Here is a 25,213-nt window from a genome sequence, read left to right as displayed (position 1 = left end):
ATCACAATCCATACATACATCAATTGTGTAAAGCACATTTGACATTCATTGCCCTCATCATTCTCTCCACTTAAGAACATTTGCTCTCCACTTAAGCCCCCGGTATGGTCCTCATTTTTTCCTCTCCCTCCCTGCTCCCCCCTCCCTCATGAGCCCTTGATAATTTATAAATTATTATTTTGTCATATCTTGCCCTGTCCGACGTCTCCCTTCACCCACTTTTCTGTTGTCTGTCCCCCAGGGAGGAGGTCACATGTAGATCCTTGTAATCAGTTTCCCCTTTTCAACCCACCCTCCTTTACCCTCCCAGTATTGCCACTCACACCACTGGTCCTGAAGGGACCATCGCCCTGGATTCCCCGTGCCTTCAGCTCCCATGTATACCAGTGTATATCCCCTGGTCCAGCCAGACCTGCAAGGCAGAACTCGGATCATGATAGTGGGGGGCGCGAGGAAGCCTTTAGGAACTAGAGGAAAGTAGTATGTTTCATCATTGCTACATCGCACCCTGACTGGCTCGTCTCCTCCCCGAGACCCCCCTGCAAGGGGATGTCCTCAACTGGGTTCTTAAGGCTGTGGTCTCTGGGATCTTCAGAGGCAGCCCTGGGTGGTTTGAAGTGCCAACTTTTGGGTTAGCAGACCAGGGCTTAACCATTTGTACCAACCAGGGACCCCATATCCATCCTTATCAGAGCAATACATGTGCATGTAATGCTGGTAAATGTAGACTAGTTTCCTAAGACCTGTTCCATCAAAACACAACAAAAAGACCACTGCCACGGAGTCAATTCCAAACTCATGGCAACCCTATAGTACAGAGTAGAACTGCTCCTTTGGGTTTTTGAGACAATACATCTGTGATATTAAATAATTTGTCAACTTGACACATAGATGTGTAGGAGTAGAGTCTAGTCTGTCAATCAGGTCACAGCCTGATGGTGGCTCCTTGTGGGTATGGCCTTCTCATAAGGAGGTCCCGGGAACCCCCGCCCCTCTTTCTCTGCCTTCACCTTCCTGTTGACGAACCATGCAGAGACCTGCCAGAGCCCTGTGATGCTTCCATAGCCATTGGATTCACAAGACTTTTTACCCACTGGCCTGTGATCTTCTCGCATTTTGCATCATTGCACGTGACTGTGTGAGTCTGAAGAGGGACTTGTGGACTAGTATCAGATTTAAGGATTTGAGTTGGACTGGGCTGGGATGTTCTCCTGATAAACAATTACTTCTTGATATAAAGCTCTTTCTTACACATATATGAGTGTCACTGGATTTGTTTTTCTAGTCAACCTGGCCAACACAACATCTTTATGGGAGCGAATAAGTTCATTTCCTGGGGAGCTGGCTCACTTGTGGGTTCGAATTGCTGACCTTGCAGTGTATAGTCCAACATGTAGCTCACTATGCTACCAGGATTCCTGCCTGTTTCATTGTTATCCTCTAAAGAGGAGTCCTCCCCAAAAGGAATGGGCAATGCTGAAAAGATTAGGAGCCACTGAGACATACCATGGGTCCCCGGATGGTAATGATCCCACTTCCCTTTGCCCCCTGACAGCTTCCATGTATTCATCCTGTCATTCGATCAGTCCTAAAAGCAGCGGTCTCAAGTCGATTCCAAACATGGTGACTCCCTGTGTGTCAGATTAGAGGTGTGCTCCACTGGGGCTCCAATGGCTGACTTCTGGAAACAGACGGTCAGGCCTTTATTCTGGAGCACCTCTGGGTAAACTTGAACCTCCAAACCTTGGGTTAGCAGCGGAGCACATTAACCATTTGTACTACTTAGGGACACCTCCTGAGTATATATTGCAGACGAGGCGCCATCTAGGGAGTGGAGATACAGCTGGGGCAGGAGAAAAGCCCTGAGCTCATAGAATTTACACATAGAAAATAATTGCTATGAAGAAAATAAACAGAAAACAAGTTCCATGAAGGAAAACAAAGGCTCGTGGAAGGATCAGTCAAAGATCAGACGATGCATTGCATTGGGTAAATCTGCTCCACCAGACCTCTTTAGAGCGCTGAAGAACAAGAGGTCACTGGAGATTAAGGTGTGTCTGACCCAAGTCGTGGAATTTTCAGTCCCCTCACAGGCAGTGAAAGTTGGGCAATGAGTACGGAAGACGCAAGCAGAATGCATGCATTTGCGTTGTGGTCCTGGCGAAGAGGAGTACGGAGGGGACTGTGGGCTGTCAAAAGAACAGACCCATCTTGGAGGATGTACAACCAGCATGCTTCTTAGAAACAAGGATGGTGAGACTCTGTCTCATGTACTTTGTTTTGCTTTTAGGGAGAAACTCTCCCAAGCATTTTTTGTTGGGGGAAAAAATAAAGGACAAAAGTCATATACAGAAACTTATCACCTCAATAGTGACTAAAAGTATCAAGGAATATATCATCTCCTTGGTAAAGTAAGACATGAACATTAAAATAAAAACGTATTCACTAGAATGACTAAGTACTAATTAAAGATGTTCTTACTTCAAGACTCCATGATCATCCAGATGGTTAATGCGTTTAGCTGCTAACCTCCAAGGTTGCAGGTGCATGTCGACCCAGACATGCCTTAAAAGAAATGCCTAGTGAGCTGCCGACAGACAATCAGCTGTGGAAAACCCTGAGATGCAGCGTTCTAATTACACACCTAGACTCATCAGGGTTTGGGACTAACTCAATGGCAACAGCATTTTGATTTTCTAACTTCCGATATTTGTACAAAACCTCTGAGCTAATTATCCATGTCTTTTCATGTGAGGCAAATACCACGCCATCTTTTTTGTCTTATGTATATTGGACATGTATGCGATCAGGAGAGATCAGCCCCTGGAGAAGGACCTCATGCCTGGAGAAGTTCAAAGGCCATAACAAAGAGAAAGAGTCTCCAAGAGACGGACTGACAGAGTGGCTGCACATGGACTCAAACGCAACCACTGTGAAGATGGCACGAGACCGGAAGTACCTTGTTTTGTTGGGCTCAGGGTTGCTATGAGTTGGAACTGACTTGACGGCACCTAACAACCACAACAACAACAATAACAACAGGTGGTCAGAGAAGGGTCACTGAGAAGCAGAGACCTGAATGATGTGAGGGAGCCATGCAGATACCCGGCAAAACATTTCAGGAAGTCTGAGCTGCAGACTTAAATGCCTTCAGGTAAGAAGGTGCTTGAATGGGCTGAGGAACTGAGGCCAGAATGACTAGGATGGGATGAGTGTGGTCAGCCACAGGGTCAGAAAAGCAGCCACAGGCTGGAATCCAATAACCTTGTAGGCCATGGTTTTTATTCAAATGGAATGAAAAGGCTTTAGAGCAGTGGTTCTCAACCTTCCCAATGCCGCGACCCTTTAATACAGTTCCTCATGTTGTGCTCAGGTGAGCCCCCAACCATAAAATTATTTTTGTTGCAGGGATCAGGCATCATCAGAACAAAGAATCATATCATAGTGGATGAGGGGTGGGGGAGTGCAGAGTGGAGACTTAAAGCCCATTTGTAGGCCACTGGACCCTTACAGAAGGGTCTCGGGGAGGAGATGAGCCAGTCAGGGTGCGACGGAGCAATGATGAAATATACAACTTTCCTCTAGTTCCTAAATTCTTCCTCCTCCCCCAACTATCATGATCCCAATTCTACTTTACAAATCTGGCTAGACCAGAGAATGTACACTGGTACAGATAGGAACTGGAAACACAGGAAATCCAGGGCAGATGATCCCTTCAGGACCAGTGGTGTGAGTGACAATACTGGGAGGGTGGATTGGAAAGGGGGAACCAATTACAAGGATCTGTATGTGACCTCCTCCCTGGGGGATGGAACCACAGAAGAGTGGGTGAGGGGAGACATCGGACAGGGCAAGATATGACAAAATAATAATTTATAAATTATCAAGAGTTCATGAGGGAGAGGGGAACAGGGAGGGAGGGGAAAAAATGAGGAGCTGATGCCAGGGGCTTAGGTGGAGAGCAAATGTTTTGAGAATGATGAGGGCAATGAATGTAAAAATGTGCTTTGCACAATTGATGTATGTATGGATTATGATAAGCTATATGAGCTCCTAATAAAACGATTAAAAAATTACTGTTGTTGCTACTCCATAACTGTAATTTTGCTACTGTTATGAATCATAATGTAAATATCTGATACGCAGGATGCATTTCATTGTTACAAATAGAACATCATTAAAGCATAGTGATTAACAATATATAATTATATATTGTGAAATATTTCTAATGACAAATAAATGAAATTTTGTCTTGAAGCATGGTGTAGCATGGTTAACATTCTTCATGCTGGGTGCTTGTATGTGGGCGTATCTGCATGTGGGCGGACCTGCCTGGAGACAGATAGAGGAACAGTGTCTGGATTCCTAGGACTATCAGAAATATATGTTTTCTGTGAAGGGTCATTTGACCCTCAGAGGGGTCACGACCCACAGGTTGAGAACCACTGCTTTAGCGCAAAGGTTTATACCTTAAAGGATTTTGGGGGGAAGGGGGGGTGATGGGTAGGGAGGAGGACCTAGCGAGATGGAGGAGGTAGATAACAGGTGGAGGCAAGGGTAGAAACAAAGAGAAAAGATGGGTAAATGGGGAAAATGATAAACCAGACCATAGTGTCTGATACTAAGGGATCTTGGACAAGACAAAGTGTTCAATCTAACTGGAGTTGGCAAAGGGTGAGAGAGTGGGGTTCTAGGAGAGGCATCAGTAGAATTAATTTCATGTAATCCTACAGAGAGCATTGTTTTCGATAAACATTCCTAATGCCCTATCATTTCCATAAAGTTTCTTCTCAATAGCACTGGTAAATTCCATCCAAGAATTTAATAGGCCTGACTTATTTCAGTGTAAGTCAGGGGGTAAAAAAGAGTCTGAGGTCCAGGTAATCCCCTTACTTCTACTCCAGTTACATTACAATAAACCACATTTAAGGCTGCTTTTTTTGGGGAGGGACTCCCCATCTTGTTGTTGATAACATGTGCTACACAGAATGTTACAGCATATAATATGCTGACATTATCATTCTCAGATGTTCGCTCCTTGATGTTCGATTTTGTGATTTACTGTTCAAAGCACTGCCATAGAGATTCTGTTTTCTAAACTAAATCAGGGGCTTCTGTTGCTTGAAAACATGGGCCTAAATGCTGATTGCTTTGCTGAAGTGGATAAGCAGACGTGGGAATCAGTGAGATGTTTCCGTGAAATGCAAGTATATGAAGGAAACAAAGCAAGGGATCATATAGGCAACCCCCACTAATCTTCTGACTAGAAACATCATTCCTGTTCCCAGTGATAAACCAGATAATCCAGCTCTTCCACACAGGGAGCTACTCCGGTTACTACAATGGGGAAAATGCCAACATCCAACTCCTCATTGTTGGAGTAAACATTCATGATTTGTGTGTTTTAAATGACTGTGTTAAAATGTATATTGCTTCTATGTAATATTTCCAACCTCCAAGGACAAAGAGGATGTTTATAAAGATGCTGATAATAAAAGGCAATAATAATGAAAACCAATAGCAAAATGAGTCATTTGATTTATGTCAGAAACAACCTACAATGGAAGCATTGGACGAGGACTCCATCCATCACCAGTCAAGGACTACCTGCATAGAATTAAGCCTGTAACTCTGCCTTTACCGGCAATGGTGATGTTGTGAAATGGGATGGTTACTGTTAACACCTTGTAGCATTACAAAGCTGGACAATGAATAAAGAAGACCAGAAGAGAAGTGATACATTTGAATTACAGTGGGAGCAAAGAATATTTGAAAGTACCAGGACTGCCAGAAGAACAAAGAAACCTGATTGGACAAAGTACAGCAAGGATGCCCTTAGCGATGAGGGTGGAGAGATTTGGTTGAATTTAGTTTGGACATGTTCTCAGAAGAGGCCAGTCCTTGGAAAAGGACATCATGCTTGGTACAGTGGAGGGACAGCAAAAAAGAGGAAGGCTCTCAACGAGATGGATGAGCACAGTCATTGTAGCAACAGGCTCCACCTTAACAACTGTTATTGTGAGGAGAGCACAGGGCTGGGCAGTGTCTTGTTCTGTTGTATTTGGGTCGCTGAGTTGGAAGTGACTAAATGACATCTTACAATAACAAGGTTATTGGGAAGATGAAATAAGAAAATTAATAAGGAGACTTTTTGTGGCTGGTCTAGTTTGCTAATTAGGGGCCATGAAGTCAGTTCCACCCCGTGGTGACCTCACACATAACAAAACAAAACACTGCCTAGTCCTGCACCATTCTCCCAACGATTCGTAGGCGTGAGCCTCCGTTGCAGCCACTGTGTCAATCCATCTGGCTGAGGGCCGTCCTCTCTTTTGATGCTCCTCTATTTACCAAGCACAAGGTCTTTTTCTTTGGACTGATATCTCCTGACAACATGCCCACAGTATGTAAGACAAAGCCTCTCCATCTTGCCTCAAAGGAGCACGCTGGCCATGTTTCTTCTAACACAGATTGGTTTGTCCCCTTGGCTGTTCTCTGTACCTACAATATTCTTCGCTAGCACCACAATTCAAATGCATCAATCCTGTGTTGATCTTCTTTATCCAATATCCAACGTTCGCATGCATATGAGACTACTGAAAATACCATGGCTTGGGTCAGGGGGCCCCTTAGTCCTCAAAGTAACATCTTTGCTTTTCAATACTTAAAAGAGGTCTTGTGCAGCAGATTTGCCCAATGCAGCACATTATTTTCTCTTGACTGCTGTTTCCATGAGCATTGACTGTGGATCTAAGCAAAACAAAATCCTTGACAACTTCAACCTTTTCTCCATTGATCAAGATGTAACCTATTAGTTAAGTTGTGAGGATTTTGGTTGTCTTTACATTGAGTTGTTATCCATACTGAAGGCTGCAATCCTTATCTTCATTAGCAAGTGTCTCAAGTCTTCCTCACTTTCAGTAAGCAAGGTTGTATAATTTGCATATTGTAGGTTGTTAACCCTTCCTCCAATTTTAAGGCTATAATCTTCTTTGTATTTCTTTCTTAAAAACATTGTGTTCCTCAATGTATTTTTCAAGGTTCGTTGACACTTCATCCACATGTCACACAATTCAATAATTCAAGAATATCAAAGAAGAGTTGTACAATCATCACCACAATCAATTCTAGAGCATTTTCTTCTTCTTTTTCCTCATTGTTATTCATGTAAATTTAAAAAATTGTGGCAAAAATATACACAACATACATTCTCTAAGTCAACAACTTCTATATGTATAATTAATTTAGTGCCATTGATTACTTTTTGTGTTTTACAACCATTATTGATGTCCTTTTCTAAGTTATTCTACCACCAATAACAAAAACTCAATACCCCCAAGCAAAAACTCTTCCTGCTTCACCCATGGTAACTATTGGTCAAGTTTTGGTTTGGTTTTGTTTTCTTGATATCATATTCACATATTATACACGTCCATAGTTAGTTTTTAAAAAGAGTTACATATACATCATCACAATCAGTTCGAATGCTCCTTCCTCCCTCCCGCATTCCTTGTTTGCTCCCCAAATCCCCATCTTCCCCCACCCTCCCACATCCTGACAAATGACTGCATTGCACCAGTTGTTCTCTCTGCATCCACTCCTTTTGTGCTTCACAAACCAAGGGACCCAATAAAAACAGTGAAAAACAAAAACAAAACAGCAAGACGAAAAGAAGAAAAAAAATAAGATTAAAAGAGAAAAGACCACTGTTAATATTTTAAAAGCCAGAGAAGAAATTTCTGTCATGGAAGAAGTGAGAAATATTTGAGCCTGGAGCAAATTCAGGTTGGGTGAAGAGGAAGGTCAACTGAGCAAGCATCATATACTGTACCATGGTTCAATCCACCGTAATCAAGTTTACAATAATCTCTGTCTCTTCTGGCTTTCTAGCTCACCGCTGCCAGCCCCGTTTTTTCTATGTTGCTATCAAACTGGTAGTATTTTAAAAATATAAATTTTATCTTATCATTTCCCTGTTCAAATCAACCAAAGACTTCCTACTGCCCTCAGGAAATAAAGTTCCGTGCATGAATGCCTGCCTTGCCGTTTCCCTCTTTCAGAGCCCTGGTTTACAAAGCCTTTCAGAACTGTTGTCATACACCTTTCTGCCTTTGCAGCTGCTATGCACATTTTTATTAACAATGTCAAGACTTGGTTTAGAGAAACCTTCCCTGACCCCTTCCATCTGGGCTGCTGAATGACCTTGTACTAACCTTAACCCAGCACATATCTTACAGCATGGGGTCTCTGTAGGAAATCCTGGAAGGGACAAGAAGTTACCCAGCCAGTGCCAGCACCATGATTGGCATGCGCGAGGTTCCTCGGGCCTGCTTAGGAAGGAGAGAGCTCTCACCGCTCTCACTGATGATTATCCATCATATGACCTGCCTCGAGATTCCTTGTTCCCATGGGATGTCAGGTTTAGTTCGTTCAGATGCACTGCACATAAAACTCCTTTGCTTTTTGAAATGTTAATTTATTATTATATAATTCCCTCAGCACCAAGAGCTGGATTTCAAATGGACAGAGTAGATATGAAAGAGAACTGGCACACCAGGAAGACATAGCGATGCAGACGGCATCGGGGACTGGGGCATACAAGCTAAGGGTAGTTATACCTTGCTAGACAAAGGCCCTTTTCAGCAAATTCGACTACAGCCTGGCACCACACAGCCCCTCTCTTTGAACCAGAGCTCTCAGGAGACAGCTCTGTCATGTCTCTATTTAGAAATTTAATGTGTCTGCTATTATAAGCAAAACACCGCTAGATAAACACAAAGTCAGCCAGTTAGAGCTGAGAAAAGTTCCCATTGATGTGACCAAGGAGCAGAAAGTGTTTCCAAGGGGCCTCATACATCAACCAGTGGAATTCCAGGTCTCAGAGCACACTTTCAGATCTAGAAATAAGTTCTCAGAAACTTTATTTCTACAGTATTCGTTTTCTTAAAACCGTGACTGTGCTTGTGTGTGTACATATGCACTTGGGTAGGGGTCATTCGTGGTGGGACCTGGGGGAAAGAAAAGGAATGGGAGGCTCAAAAGAATCTATCAAGATTTCCCTTTCCTCCCTCCTTCATCGTTACCCTCACGTCCATGGCAGTTGCTGTGTCCAAAAAGGAACGGTACTCAGGAAAAGATCCGAGGAGCACAGGATCATAGGACACCAGATGGCACCGTCCGCAGGGTCTTACTGAAAACAGTTAAGGTTATGCTCTTTCTTTGAATTGCCAAAAAAGTTTTGTTTTGATATCAGAGATACATGATACTGTTATAATTTTCACATACTATTGAAGTTTTAAAGCTTTAGCAAATAGACTTCTCTACAGATGGTGATGTCCAAAATAATCTTACACAGATGAATAAAATACAAACAATTCATTGGAGAAAGTGAATTTAGAGTTCATTACCACAGTGAGAGTCAAGTGGAAAGAGAGAGAAAGAAGCACTAGACTGACCACCACTCTTCTGAGACTGTTTGCTTATAGGCAAACTTGTTTCTGGTCAGGTCACAGGAAATCATAATGATTTAGAGTAGAAAGAGAACTGTGAGGTCATCTGGCAGGATCCACCCCAACATCCTGTGGCTCAGTTTGCCTAGAAGGGCGAGTCACTCTCTGATAGCCTGTCCATTCTCTTTTGAGAGTTCTAATTCTTTGGGAAATTTTCCTTATGATGATTACAAATCTGCCAACAGGAATTCAGCAGAGGAAAATGGCTGGGAACACTAGGCGTGGGGTGGGGTAGACCCTGCTACTCTGCTACCTGTGAGACCTTGGTTATCATCTTGATCACATTCTGGTTTTTCACCTGTGGAGTAGGTCTGACCATAGTACCATACCCTTGTTGTCGTTGTTTGGTGTCCCTGAGTCAGTTCCAACCCATAGCAACCTTTTGCATTAGAGAACTAAGCACTGCCCGGTCCTGTACCATCCTCACAATTGTTCTTATGCTTGAAGCTATTGTTGCCACCCCTGGGTCAATCCATCTCATCAAGGGCCTTCCTCTTTCACTGCTCCTCTACTATACCAAATATGATGTCCTTCTCTAGGGACTGGTCTCTCCTGACAACATGTCCCAAGCACGTGAGACAAAGTCTCATCGTCATTACCTCTAAAGAACACTCTGGCCGTACTTCTTCCAAGGCAGATTTGTTTTTCCATTTAGCAGTCCATGCTACTTTGAAGATTCTGTGTCTTTAGGTGGCACAAATGGTTAAGTGCTTGGCTATGGTCCAGAGGTTGGCAGTTTGGATCTCAAAGGACAGGCCTAGTGATCTGCTTCCAAAAGGTCATAGCCCTGAAACACTCTCTGTATACAGAGATCTAACAACAAGATAGTCCTGTACCTGTTTAAAGAATGAATGCATGCAGAAGAACTCAGCTTCATATGTGCCATAGTGTTAAACATGTGACTTTCCTGGATAAGCCATATCCCTAGATGCCCCTAACAAAAGTTTGCTTAAAATATTCCAGGAAATTCAGTCAGCCATGCTCTGTCAGCTGAAGCCTCCTCATTGCATAGGAGGTCAACTCCTTCAGCAGCGGTTGATCTTATCCTGCCCTCGGCAACTTGTGGAATGTTACCAAAAATACAGGACAGGGTCGAAGTGCTCCTGCAAGTTTCCAAGACTGTAGTTCTTTACGGGAGTAGAAAGCCTCATCTCTCCCCTGCAGAGCAGCTGGTCGTTTTGAACTGCTGATCTTAAGCTTAGTAGCCCAACTAGTAACCTTTAAGCCACCAGGGCTCCTTTGGTGAATGTTAGGCCATCAAAATTTTCCTAGCTGTACATCATATTTGTCTGTGTTTTTTGCCTTTATCAACCCCTATAACTCTAGAGTTCCTAAGAGCACTTTATCAAAAGTTTCTTGACTCTGTTTCCCCATTTTGCAAAATGCTTCTTTGCCAATGACCAGAAGCTCTTTGTTTTTTTTTCTCTTTAACAACCTTGCTTGCTAATGATCATCCTAAAATCTAGTTCTTACAGAACTGAGAACACGTTGCTTAGGGACTGAATTGGGTCTCCTAAAAATAGGTGCTGTAAATTCCACCTCCTCTACTTGTGGCTATAATCCCACTGGGTCGTCTCCTCCCCAAGACCCCTCTGCAGGGGGATCTCCAGTGGCCTACTAATGGGCTTTGGGTCTCCACTCCGCACTCCTCCCATCATTCACTATGGTAAGATTTTTTGTTCCAATGATGCCTTATACCTGATCCCTTCGACACCTCATTGTAACAACGATGAAAAATACAACTTTCCTCTAATTCCTAAATGTTTCCTCCCCGCTCCCACTATCATGACATGAATTCTACCTTGCAAGTCTGGCTAGACCAGAGGATGTCTAGCCAGATACAGATATGAACTGGAAATACAGGGAATCCAGGGCGGATGAGCCCTATAGGACCAGTGGTGTGAGTGGAGATACAGGGAGGGTAGAGGGAGAGTGGGTAGGAAAGAGGAAACCGATTACAAGGAACTATATGTGACCTCCTCCCTGGGAGATGGACAACCAAAAAGTGGGTGAAGGGAGACATCAGACAGGGCAAGATATGACAAAATAACAATTTATAAATTATCAAGGGCTCATGAGGGAGGGTAAAAATGAGGACCTAATGCCGGGGGCTTAAGTGGAGAGGAAATGTTTTGAGAATGATGAGGGCAGTGAATGTACAAATGCGCTTTACACAATTGATGTGTGTATGGATTGTGATAAGAGTTGTATGAGCCCCTAATAAAATGATTTTAAAAAATCCCACTGGGAAAGGGTTTTCTTTGTTGTGCTTATAAGGCTGTAGGGTACAAATGGAGAGACACCAGGAGTACATTCAGGAAGGCAGCAAAGAAGCAAAGAAGGGAGAAGACAGATGCCCCGCCCTATGAAGATCACCAAGGAAGAGAAGCTGGAAAAACAAGGCCTTTCCCCCAGAGGAGGGGAACGCTTTTTTCTAGAGCCACTGGTCTGAATCTGGGTGCTAGTTTCCTTTGAGATAACACATTATCTCAGAGGTTATTGGTCAAAGCACCTGTGGTATTGCTGCTACAGCAGCCCTAGATACTTAAGACAATATTCCTGAAGGTTCTGAAAGGCACATGGTACATATATTGTCTATGCCCTAGAACTGTAGCACAGCAACTCTGCTTGTGCCTTCTCTTGAGTTACAAGATCCCACTGCTGGTTCAGTCGGTGGGCAACTGAATCATTTAAAGCTAATTTGCACAACTGCTCTCAAGGCAGGTTTCCTACGAATAGTTAAATAGTGCCGTAATTGGTTTTTAAGACTGGCTCCCAGAGACCATTATCCCTTTTTAAACGCTCACAGACCATCTGCTTAATGATCCTTTCTAGAATTCTGCCCAGGGGCAATGACAAGTCCATAACACTGTTAGCCCTGAACCTGGATCGTCTCCTTTTGGAAAAGGTGGGATGTTTTCTTCTTTTAATGGCTATTTCATGACTTTGCAAAGAGGAGCCCTCACAATTCTGTGATCACGTTCTCCTACAAGGCAGGTCCCCAGTCACAGGCCGTAGCACACTTCAAGGAGTGAGGGGTGCACTTCTTAGTCCTTGTGGGGCTTGGCTTCACTTCGCTTTTAAAATATGCGTGTTCTAATGCTTTGGGCTCAAATACCAGTTCTCTACTAGAGAGGAAAAACAGACGGCTAGAAAAGTAGAACTGAACACTTCCATGCCACGTGCTCCTCTCTCTTCCTTTCTGTTCTTTTCTTCCATGAGTCCCAATGCATTCACGGTTTCAGCTTTCTCAGTAATGGCTGTTCCTTTGCACTGATTCTTGGCTTTAAGCTCTGTGTGCTCCATTAATGTATTTTTAAAAGTACATTTTAAGGCAGCTTCAGCAACTGCATGGTCTCACCTTTTGGGGCCCAACTGGAATCAATTATGCTGTACTTTTTGACTCCCAAACTTTCTTCCTTTATTCCCTTTTAGTCTGGCCATGACATTTTACGCTGTCATTGTTCCTGTTTTGAAAATAACGAAGGTTGCTACTTTTCTCTAAGGGATTAGTATTCTGCCCCTAATGCCACTCCCCGCCATAGTGCCTATCTGCTGACTTTGGAACCTACTTGACTGCAGAGAGTTTGACAGTCACCTGCAAGGTTTCCTGAGACATTCATCTCTGCCCTAGCTAAGAGCCAGTGCCGAAGAGCCCCACAGAGATGCCACCATGCCTCCACCAGCTCAGGACCTGCTGGGTCTCACCAAACCAGCTTCGATCCGAGCATGGGATTCTCTCTCACAGCAGCACAAAGATCCAGGTCTATGTGTAGTGACCTTCCAAGGTGGTTGTGAGACTCAAATGAGACAATGGATGGGTAAATAGTCTATAAGCTATTAAGGGTAGAAATACTTGAAACAGTGGAGACAAACTTATAATGTCAATGGAAGTGCAAAAAATCCCATCTGAGATGGGATATAGTCCATGAACATGGCCTTTCCAGTCACAACTCCTTATGTCATATATTGTAAATTCTGCCCTCTATGCCTATGGCTATAATCCCATTTCTCTAGCAGGCTAGTAGACTGGGTTTCATACATATACTGGATTGCATAGCTCCCAATTCAGCAGAGTGTGTATGCCAAGCCACCATCCTTGGTTTCCTTGGGAGGTATAGTGTACGTAAAGACAAAACCCACACCTCATAGCCAGCCCTCTGTATAGAAGAGCCATCTCAGAAGCAAGAGCACAGAGAGAAAGCCCAGGAACCTCAAGGAAGAAGAGCTACCAGTGGAGTGCTTTTGTGATCTCTGTCTGAAGGGGCGGAGGCCAAGGGCAGGGGCACCAGAGACCGTGGCCAGGAGACAGTGGGACAGAGCAACGGAGCCAGGCCGAGGCCAAGGCAAGGTGACCATGAGACAGTGAGGAGACTATAAGGTACAGCAGCAGGTTAGCTTCCTGGTCCATGGAGGAAGAGGTCAAGGTGTCATGTGACCGAGAGGCTGAGGGTCAGAGAAAGACTTGGGTGTTGGTTGAAGAAAGGTGCTGCTGTAGACCAATGACTGTATAGTTACTGTTGTGTACTGATCCTGACTTGTGGTAACTTGCTAACTTCCCTAATACACGGACTCCCTTAATTGTATTATCTGTGAGTTTTATACAGCCATGGCAATGAAACACTGCACGCAGCAGAGAAGTAGAGTGTCAAGGAAGGACGGGTTGATGTGAGAACAGGGTAAAGAAAGACAGTGAGTGAAGGCATGCCTGACCCCTGCTTCATGGCAATAGGGAAGCCAGAGGAGGTCTGACCTTTCGCACCATCTTTGTTTCCCCAACCTCTCCATCTCTCTGAGGGGTCTCCAGTTGGAACGTGAAGTTTTTTCTTGAGGTCCTGGAAGACAGGCACATTCCTAACTCCTAAAAGGCATCCCATAGAGAAGACAATAAAACTAAAAAGGAAAAAGGTCATCTATAACTCTCAGATGGTAGAGACAAAACCAAATGGTCTTCTTAAGGCAAAAGTCAGAGGCACAAAGCAACAAAATGTAGAGGACAGAAAACAGATGCAACCTGTGGTTTGAGACCTGCTGGGTGAGGCGCAGCTATAGGACGTAACAAAAATCCCATATGACTCCTCTTCATATAAGTGACTCCCTAGCAGCAAAGCATATGTAACTTTGTGGTACCCCCCACCTCCTAGGACAGAGACCTGAGTGGTGCAAATGGTTTACTGAGCCACTAGACCAACAGCTAGTGGTTCAAACTCCCCCAGAGGTGCCTCTGAACACAGGCCTGGAAAGTCACAGCCTTGCAGAGCCTTTTGCATACAGGGGTCACCAAGAGTTAGAAGTGACCCTACGGCAACTGAAAACTTCCAAAGGAACACGGGACCTCGAGAGGCCTAGAGAGAGAACTAGAAACTGTGGGAGGCGGGAGGGAGGGCCAGCCCCAAACTTTGTTTCGAGATGCTACAACAATGCTGGTGTATTCCTTGCCTCACCCCATCTCACCTTACAGCATTGGCACCTTTTCCCACCCTGCCTGTCCTGAAGCTTCATTCATCTCTTTCTCTAGCCTCTTACTGATGGTTAATCTACTCTTTAGATGACAACATAAACCTTCATCTTGATTGTTTTTCTTTATTAATGCATTTATCTGTCATTTTCCTCCCATGTAGGACAGGGACCTATATCATTCCAGGTGGCCTTCCTTTCTTAGGAGTGGTTTCAGTTCCTGCCTCTTCCATCCCTCACTGTAGCCACTCTTGACTTGACGGCCGCCTCCCTCAGGCTCCCCTTTCCAGGGTTGCTGTAAGGCACAAAGGATGGTGACACACTCAGGACACCGAGTCCACGGTCCCTCGTGGAGCTGCTCTCCTTGCTTCACAGCCGCACTTCCCCAGAGGGCACCCTGCCCAAGATCTTCTTGTCACTGTGACTGCTGTTTCACAGCCCAGCCTAGTCCCAGGATGGCCTGGAAGGAAGCCTGGGGTTCCAGAGACAGGTAAGGCTACCTCTCGACTTTAGGCACAGAAATGTAAATGTAGGAGTGGTAGCGAAGGCTTCTTCAAGGGATACATTTATATACTATCTAAATTATTCTACTAAACTCTAGGATTTATTGTGCATCTCAAAGATGGCACTTGCATGACTCAGGTGGACCTGACCCAAGTCAGGGTATTTTCAGTTGCTCAATAGGCATGTGAAAACCGGAAAATTAAAGGAAAGTAGAAGAAAGATCAATGCGCTTGAATCGTGGTGTTGGTTAGGAATATTGAATATGATCCTGGACTGCCAGAGAAGGACCAGATTCTGCTTTGGGAGGAAGTACAGTCAGAATGTTCCTTAGAAGGAAGATAACGAGACTCGGTCTCATGTCCTTTGGACATAATAGGGAGGGACCAGTCCAGGAAGGTCATCATACATGGTAGAGGGTCAGTTACAAACAACACATGAGGAAGACCCTCCATAAGATATCTTGACCCAGTGAGTGCCACGCAGCAGGAGCTGCGCGGTGGTTCAGGAGGGGGCAGCACTTTGCCCTGTTGTACCAGGGGTGCTGTGTCGGCACTTCGATGGCATCCGACAACCGTATACAAAATAAGAAATGAGCAGAGTTTTAAAATCGAGTGGGCTTCAGACAAATACTCATATATATTTATCATTCAAAAGTCTAGTTGAGGCCCCTTCATGGGCTACCTCACAGCAGCTGATTGATGCTTTAATTCACAGCTATTAAGAAGTTCTTTCTTAGGCCTTGTCAAAACCTCCCCTGCTTGCCATGAGTCAACCATCAACATAGAGCTTTATAAACACCAAGCCCTATGCCAAGTTTATTTCCTCCGGTTCGGTATTTGACAAGCAAGGAAAAAAACAGGTCATCTTTCCTCATAAAATAGCACAAAACTAAATTCATACACTTGAAGGCTTTACCTTTTCTCCTCCAACACTCATCATTTCTCCAAGATAAGTATCACCTGCTGCTGGCTTTCCCAAACCAAATTCATTAGCACAGGCTGCCCATTCCTTCGCCTGTGCTTTTCTCGTTATCTGAGTGCATACACTGAGCCTCTTCACATCCTCTTGGGTTAACCCATCCCTCCCACACTTCTGAGGACCCTCGGACTTCCTCAAGACGTTTGCTTGGGGATACAATGTCCCTCCCAGAGCCCAAGAGCAAAGAGAAAACAAGCACTCTGCAAACAGCAGGGGTACTGCTTGGATTGGGGTAAACTGGGGACGCCTCATGCAGAAAGCTGCACTTTCTCCCCAACAATTTACCCCTCTTGCTTTCAAGACAATCCATGTCGTGTCTCCCTTCAAGTTTTAATCTATAGAAAGGATGTGATAGAGTGAAATTTCTTGATGTCTCTTCTATCCATGTCTCTGTAACTCCCACCAAATGATTGGATAGGACTATGCAAACAGAGCATGTGTACAGTAATGGAGGGGACTGGTCAGTTTGGGTGGCCACTCCCCTGGTTATAAAGGATGAGTTCTCTCTCAGCAGAAGGAGAGAGAAATCCTGAAATGGACCGCGGGAGGTGGAGCATGTTTGAAATCTGTCTGACGTGGTGGAGGCCAAGACCAAAGGCAGCAGAGGCCATGCCAGGTGGAGGCCAGAGGATGCGACATGGAGACAAGAGGCAGCAGAGAGGAGCGTGCCGAGGCTCTGAGATTGTGAGGCAGGACAGTAGGCTGGATTCCTGGCCCACAGAGGCAAAGCCAAGGGACCCAGTAGCTGAGAGGATGAGGACTGAAAAGCGAGTTGGCAACTGGTTGAAGAGAGGTGTGGTCGTGTGGTAATGACTGTGTCCTTACTGCTTACTAATCCTGGGTTGTAGTAACCTGTTAACTCCCCTAATAAACCCCCTTAATAGTGGGTATGTTCAGAGTTCTGTGTGGCCATCGCAACAAATCATTGAACCCAGCCTGGAGTACAGTGCTGTGGGAGGAATGGGTGGTGCCAGAATAGGGTAAAGTAAGATGGAGAATGGAGGTATATCTGACCTTTGCCTTGTGGCATTAGGGAAGCCAGAGGAGGTCAGAAATGGTCCTCCACGTGTTTTTTGGCAGAAGGTTTGGGTATACATTTAAACAAAGGTTTATACCTGTCTTTTGTCCCCCCCCCCCCCGTGTGGATTTTGTGGAGTAATGGGAAGAAGTAATGGAAGGAAGCCATACAGATTCATTTGAGGTTCCCACTCTCTACTTTCTCAAAGCCACTTAATACTATGAGTCTTTCCTCAACTGCAAAATAGGCTGAGAACAGCCTCCAGGGTGGATATGGGAATGAAATGAAATGATTTAGAGGTAATGCCTAGTATATAGTCCTAAATGCAACCCAACCCACTGCTGGTTAACTGAGTCTGACTCACAGAGTCTCTATAGGACAGAGTGGAACCATTTCACAGACAAAGCCCAATCTTCCTCCCTTAGGGAGGCTGGTGGGTTTGAGCCACTGACCTTGTGGTTAGCTACCCAATGCCCAACCCACTAGACTAGCAGGACACCTAGTGCACATAATAAGTGCTCAAAAAACGTTTAGTAAGTCAGGGTGATCAAAATACGAAGATTTGCTAATTCAGTAGGGTTTTACCCTGTGCTGGACACTGCTCTCAGCACTCTACATGGAAAGCTGACAAAACCCTCAAGAGGCAAGCACTATTATTATTCCCACTTTACAAATGAGGAAACTGAGAGGTCAGCCAACTTTTTCAAGGTCATGCATCTGACAGAGCAATAGTAATGAAGTCCTTAACTTCTACACCATCGGCCTAGCTGATAGACTATGGTCAAATACTGAATTATTATTATTGTTGTTATCTCTATACTGAATCAAAAAATGGCTCCCATGGTAAATTTGTGCCATCTAGGATCCCTGGATTTTCCTGTTTCTTTTTGTTGTTGTTGTGTCTTCCCCCAAGCACTTGGTATCCTACACAGATGGTCACCAACAAATATATTCCCATGCTGCTAAGATTTCCAATGGGCACGGGTAAGGGTGGGGCAAAGGAGAGGGGTCCCCCACAAATCATCACAGGTTTGGTAGGCGCAACTGTACAGCGATAACAAGTACAGATTATAGTAAAGTCATAGAGAAGAGAGTCAAGTAATGGAGTCAGACACAATTCATGGTAGCATTGCTCACCTCAGCCCCGCTTGGTGGCCCTCGTAGGGGGAGCCCGGCCACCAGAGCAGGAGAGAGCCTCGGGGACCGAGAACCGGGGAGAGCTCCCGGTTCCCCAGGAGCCGGTGAGAGCTCTCTTCTTTATTGCTCACCAAGCATATATCTTTTTAGGGGGACATGATTACAGATCAACACACATCACAGGAAGGGGCAGTACAATAGGCATACACATTGTAGGAAGGGGATGTATGATAGGCATAAGCATAACAGGAAGGGGATGAGCTAGGGGTGTGCCCATAGGAATGGGAAGGTCTAGGGGTATACATGTGACAAGATGGGAAGACCCTAGATTCATGATGGCAGCCTAACGTTGGTCATCCTTGGGCGGGTTTGACCTCTCTGGTGTCTCCTACAAGGAAACAGATAACTACTGTCCTTATCAGAAGGGAGTGTGCTCTACTTGTTGTAGGATAAACAGTAGTGTCTGCTTGCTCTAGATGGCTATTCCTGATGACCTCCAAGTGTATAGTCATTCGCACGCAGCTAAGTCTGGCATATATTTGGGGGAGACAACTTGGGAGAAATCCTTCTGTTTCCCATAGGTAAGTGTTTCATCATTTTCTGTCCACCTTCCACTCAGATTTCTCCAAATAAGCCAACCCATAAATATTACAAACATCATAAGCCAACCTGGAAATATAAACATCACACCATAATCATGCTTCAATGTTTCCAAAGGCAGCCCTCAAGTCTTCGAGAATCACCCCACAGCACACTCTGTACACGGCTCTAATGCCACACCCCTCAAGCCACATGCTCAGCACATGGAGGAAAGGTATACTGGTGCAAGCCCCAGCCCCAGGCTCTCTGGGGTTTGGGCATGTCTGGCTGGGTCCTGCCTGGAACATCTAAACCTTTTCCTTACTCTTGTCTGCTCCTATTGCTTGCCTGTGATACCTAATGCTTTAGGCGATGTGACTCCCAGCTCACCAGAAGGAACATCCTCTTAGGGACTTGAGGACAAAGAAAGAGTCAGCATAAGGGGCAAGTCTTTATTTTAGAGTTCAGTCACCCTGCTCATTCTCACACCCCCAAAATGATGAGGCTGGGCCAGTCTGAGACATGCCCCTAATGCCTTTTCCTTTTAACAGCAAGTACCTTGACTTGCCGGTCACAAACAGACTCTAGAATAACAAACAACAAAAACGGATCTAAGATCTATAGTTTTACGTCGGTCATCCTTCAATCACTTCTGCATGTCTGCACCAGTCAGGTACAGGGGAAGAGGCAGAGGTGGTGAAGACAGAAGAAGGTCTTTGCCTGAGAATTTACGGTACATGCATTTGCTGACTGCCAGCAGCCTTCTTTCCTCCGTCTATGCCCCACCTCCCAAGAGCAGCAGTTGAAGGGACTAGTGCCTTGGGTTGGGTCAGTGTAGTCCTTATTTCAGAAAACACATGCTTTTCTGTAGTTGTTGCTTTTCCTGGCCTCTCCGGGATGCGGTGGTGAGCATGGTGCAGGCGCTGCCCTCGAGGAGCTCAGTGTGCACGGAAAGAAAGAGAGAGTGCAGGGTGATGGGACCGGGTGCTAGGACACGTGGAGGAGTGAGCAGCTGCCCCGCTGTGGCAAGCTGGGAAGGCACACAGTGAAGATCCGCTGCAGCTGCATCTGGAAGAATAAACGTGAGGTGGTGGGCACTGTCCTGGGGATTTCTCAGTCACGAGATGTGTGGTGTACCGAAAGGCTGACAGTTTGAATTGACCCAGAGGTGGCTCAGAAAAGAGCCTGGGGCTGACCTTCTGAAAACAGAGCCACTGAGAACCCTGTGGGCACCGGTTCAGCTGACACACAAGGCAGAAGCAACTCAACAGCAACTACTCTGGTTTGGGGTTCCATTCGCAAAGGTGAGGGCAGAGCACAGGGGCACTGCAGATGACTGCTGGCTCCAGGGAGTTCTCAGCCCGAAGGCGCGGGGAGGGCAAGGGCAGTGAGTGGTTACTGGAACTCAGAGAGAGAACAAGAAAAGAACTTGGCAGGAACCCTGGCCACGGCAAAGCAGCTGCTGACGCAGACCCACAACAGGCTGGAGGGGCGGAGAGAGAAATGCTACCCATCACAGAGACAGAGAGGGCAGAGCACAGGTAACCAAACTTATTGACCTACTGCCCCCTTTTCATTAAAAATAAAAATAAGCAATTACTCGACACAACCCTGGCCATTATAAAACTTTTATACTCTAGCCCATCACCCCTATAGCTAAAGCATAGGCGTGTGCTTTTGCAGCCCCCTCACCCCCACCGGATCGTGGCCCAGTGCTGCCCCCACCCACCCACCCACCCCCAGCAGTATCACCCATTTTGGGAAACACAGGGGCAGATCATTCCGTGTCACAAAAACCAGACATGGCAAGGCATGGTGTCCAGAACTGGCGTGGTTTGCTCAGGATGGGACCACAGGGATGCAGGGGGCCCAGGAGGGTGTGAGAATCGAGAGGGAGGGCAGGACCCACAGTGGAGTTCCAACTTCCCCTCGTGGGCTCAGGCATCAGTGAGGGTCTGCTCAAAGGAATGGCATAGCTGGCAATCTTGGTTGTGGGGAGGGCAGGAGTGGAAGAATGAAGACATACAAAGAATGGTGGCGACTGAGACATGGGAGTGTTTGGGGCAACAAAGAAAATCTGAGCCTGGGGTACCAATCGCTGGCCTGCTCATACCATTGTGAGACCTTGAGCTAGTCTTTCAGTCTCTCAAGTTTTCATTTTCTCACCTACAAAAGTGCGGATGATCATGATTAGAGTCTGGGTAAGTCAGGAGTGAGTGCCGGGTAGGGGTATGCAGTGCAAGGTATGTGTAGCCAGTGAGGCCATTACGAGGAGATGGATCAAGGGGCCATGTGCCTGGATGTGAGGATTAGGAGGAAAAGGGGGAAGACCCCGAGTTGTGCACCTTTGGTGAATACAACTGGTGTTTGCACTTGGATTGACTCATGGCAGTCCCAGGCACAAGGGGATGACATGGGCTATGATCCCAAACCATCGCCATGATTGGCTGCAGATCAGACCGCTGGAGTCTGTGGGGCTTTCATTAGCTGATTTATTTCTGGAAGTTGATCTCCAGACTTTCTCCCTGCTTTGTCTTAATCTGGAAACTCAGCTGAAGCCTGTACAGTATCAATAGAAACATATGTGCCTTCACCGACAGATAGGTGATGTCCACATATGAGGTACGTTGGCTAGGAATCAAACCCAGTCTCCAGCATCCTAGGTAAGAATTCTATCACTGAACCATTGATATTCTTTGGGTGACTAAGTAGATTAACTGGGTCAAGGGACCCAGCTCCCATTTTTGCAAATGAGAAAAGCTAAAGGAGGCACAGGGGGCAGAGAAGGAGGAGGAGTGTGGCTGTAACATGTCAGCTTTTAGAGGTCACCTAAGCCCAAAGATGAATTTGCCTACAGGGCAATTAGAAATAACAGATCAAGGAGAGAGAGAAAAAAAGAGAAAAAGAGAGAGAGGTGGAGGATGGGTATATGAATTCCTCAGAAGAGTACAGGCCTAATATCCACTTTCCATTGAAATGACAGGTGGAATAGGAGGAGTCAGCAAGAAAAACCAAGTAATCAGAGCAGAGGAGGGACCAGAACAAACCACTTTGGAAGCCCAAGGAGAGAAGGTTTCAAGAAGCAGATAAAAGGGAGGTAAGGGATCATCACATGAGATGTTTCAGAGACTGCACCAAGGATTAAGCAACTGGGATCTCATTGGTGCCCTTAGCAAGAGCTGTCTCAGAAGAGTATGTGAGAAGTCACCTTAAAATGGGCTGAGAAATGAAGGGGAATTTTGTAAATGTAGACAGCCAGTGCAATTATCCCCAAAGTCTGGCAGTGAAAGGCTTGATAGGATGATAGGCTTGAGGGTTATCTTTTATTTCAGTATAAAAAATCCTGGGTCTACTTATAGGATGAAAAAAGAAACAAACAAACAGACCAGAAATAGATTCAAGATGCAGAAGAAACAGGAAAGATGGTTGAAGATGCAGATAGAGGCAGCAAAGACAGGATCTGAGGGGGGAGCGCGCCTCAGGAAAGAGGAGGTGGTACTCCCTTTGGGCACTGATGGTGAATCTGCCACACAGGTGGGGGCCATCCTAGCCTAGCTTGTCTGAAGGAAGGAAAAGGGGCTCTAACTGGGCTCGACTTGCCTTTCACCCTTCCCTCCCTTCCTTCCCGAGGAGTCCTGGTGGCTTAGTGAGGTATGTGTTAGGCTGCTACCTGCAAGGTCAACAGTGAGCAATCGCCAGTCACTACACGGGAGAGCGATGAGGCGCTCTACTCCTGTAAAGATTTACTATCTCGGGAAACCACAGGGGTAGTTCTACTCTTTCCTACAGGGCTGCTCTGAGTTGGAATTGCTTTAATGGCAGTGAGTTTAGTCTTTTTTGGTTTTGCTTCCTTCTAAGAAGCCCTGGTTACAAGTTGGGTTTCTAACCACAAGGCCATCAGTTCAAACCCACCAGCTGCTCTGCAGGAGAAAGATGAGGGTTTCTGCTCTTATAGAGATTTACAGTCTTAGAAACCCAAAGGTGAAGTTCTACCCTGTCCTAGAGGGTCACTATGGGTTGGAATCAGCTTGATGGCAGAATCTACTCAATGGCAATAGCGGGGGTGGTGGTGGTGGTGGTGTGGGGTGTGTGTGTGTGTGTGTGTGTGTGTGTGTGTGTGCATTTTCCATATTACCCCTTCCCCAAGAGTGGAGAAAACTACCAGAAACATGACACAGATCAAAAGGAAGGAGTGCATGTAATAAGAAATATTTGCTACAATCTTCTGAGAGGGGAGATGAGGATTAATTCTTCCTGGCTCTGACAACCTGAGGGATGGGGTGCATGTAAATTCATGGAGTGGGTGGGGAGGTGGGGGGTGGCACTGAACAGAGAATAATGGAAGAGGTGGAGAGGTCTGGCCAGTGCACTAAAAGCTCTCTTCGGACCTGGTTTCTGAGCACTTGTAATTTCTCTTTACATTCAGCTTGTCAAATTCCTCTTCATCAGCTACTGCGGCTGACAGGCGGAATTGTTTCCTTGGGGCTTTGTTCTTCCCGTCAGTGAACAGAGGCAATTGGGATGGATCTGGATCTCTTTTGCAAAGAAAACACTTTCTATTTTCTCCTTAGACAACACAAAAACACACACACACACACACACACACACACACACACACACACACGCACACACATGCACACACACACTCTCTCTCTTAATGACTGCTTGGTTTGAGGATGGGGACCATCAGATCATGAGCCTATTGCCTGGGCGGCCACTGCCATTCTGGAAGGAGTTGCGGAAGCCATCCTGTTCTCCCCAGCAGTCAAGACCTTCAAGGATTAACGAGGTGCTAATGGGAAACAATGAGCTCACATGCAGATCAGATCCTTCGGGGGTGCCCTTCTGAAGTTCTTCTAAAGTAAAAACCCTTTTATTAGGGCCATTAATTAAAAACAAAATGAACACATTTACCATTTATTATCGTTTTGTTTCTTCCATCCGTCCTCTGATAGTTATGAAATACCAGGAAAAACTGGACAAGTGGACAAGGGATGAAGTCAAAGGGTGAGATACTCCACTCCAAAAGATAATCAGCCCCAGAAGCAAAGAGCCAACTACACTGCCATAACAGAGGGCGAGGCTGGTGTCCTTGACCCACCGGAGGGGAAAAAAAATCACAAACCAAACTCCCTGGTATGAAGTTGACTCTGACTCAGAGGGCGCCTGCAGGGCAGGGTAGAACTGTCTCTGTGGGTTTCCAAGACTGTAACTCTCCATGGGAGCAGAAGGCTCCATCTTCCTCCCTCGGAGCAGCTGTTGGTTTCCAACTGCTGACCTCGTGGTTAGCAGACCAATGCCTAATCACTACACCGTCAGGGCTCCTCAACTGGAGGAGGGTGTGTACTTTTGAAGGCAGGTTTGCTTAGTTAATCCCACAGCTTCAAGCGGTACTGAGCACTCTCCCTGAGCGAAGCTAAACAAGGCCACTTGACTGCCTTTGCTTCTCAGGGTGCCCAGCTACAATGCAGTCTACGTCATAGCTAGTTGTTTGCGTCAGATCATGTTCAACTAAAGCATCCATTCTGATGTCCTCATGTTTTCTGTCATCTTCTCCACCCATGGACTTCATATGGGGGTTGCACTCCATACTCAGCAAATGTTTGCAGGTTGGTTGGCTCATTCATGCATTCACTCATTTATCCATTCAAAGCTGCATAAAAGTCTACAGAATGAGTGCGCCCACTTCCTAAGAAGTTTGCAAGGATTGTAGAAGGAGTAAATTCAACTTAACGTGTCTTGAGAGCACTGTTATGTGCAAGGTAACAGTCAAGGAAACACACACACAAAGAATAAAAAGTGGTAAGATGTAAAAACATGCAACTACAATACACAGACGAACTTAAGGGTTATTTAGTGTTGGTTACCCAAAGGAGAAAAAGAAATCAAATGCTCATTGTGAGGATAGAGGTAGGGCTGGGGATGAAACTGTAAAGAACCCTGGGATTTAAAATCAACCTTGAAGGATGAACTGGAATTTGATAGTCAGAGGTTAAATCGAACAATGAGTACTATTCAGGTTTAATCATGATTC

The 25,213-nt window shown here is 45.5% G+C and overlaps 1 protein-coding gene across 4 annotated transcripts in view; it reads right to left on the bottom strand.

Moving 5' to 3' along the window:
- The window catches only part of LOC101638476 (carboxyl-terminal PDZ ligand of neuronal nitric oxide synthase protein), a 379,449-nt gene that overhangs the window by 56,781 nt on the left and 297,455 nt on the right, over positions 1 to 25,213 (bottom strand). The window lies entirely within an intron of this gene.

Source organism: Echinops telfairi, unplaced genomic scaffold, assembly GCF_000313985.2.
Source record: "Echinops telfairi isolate 266 unplaced genomic scaffold, ASM31398v2 ScPeMD7_7424;HRSCAF=8462, whole genome shotgun sequence".
NCBI lineage: Eukaryota > Metazoa > Chordata > Mammalia > Afrosoricida > Tenrecidae > Echinops > Echinops telfairi.
Note: the sequence above shows the minus strand (reverse complement) of the source record. Positions and strands in the feature narration are given on the sequence as shown.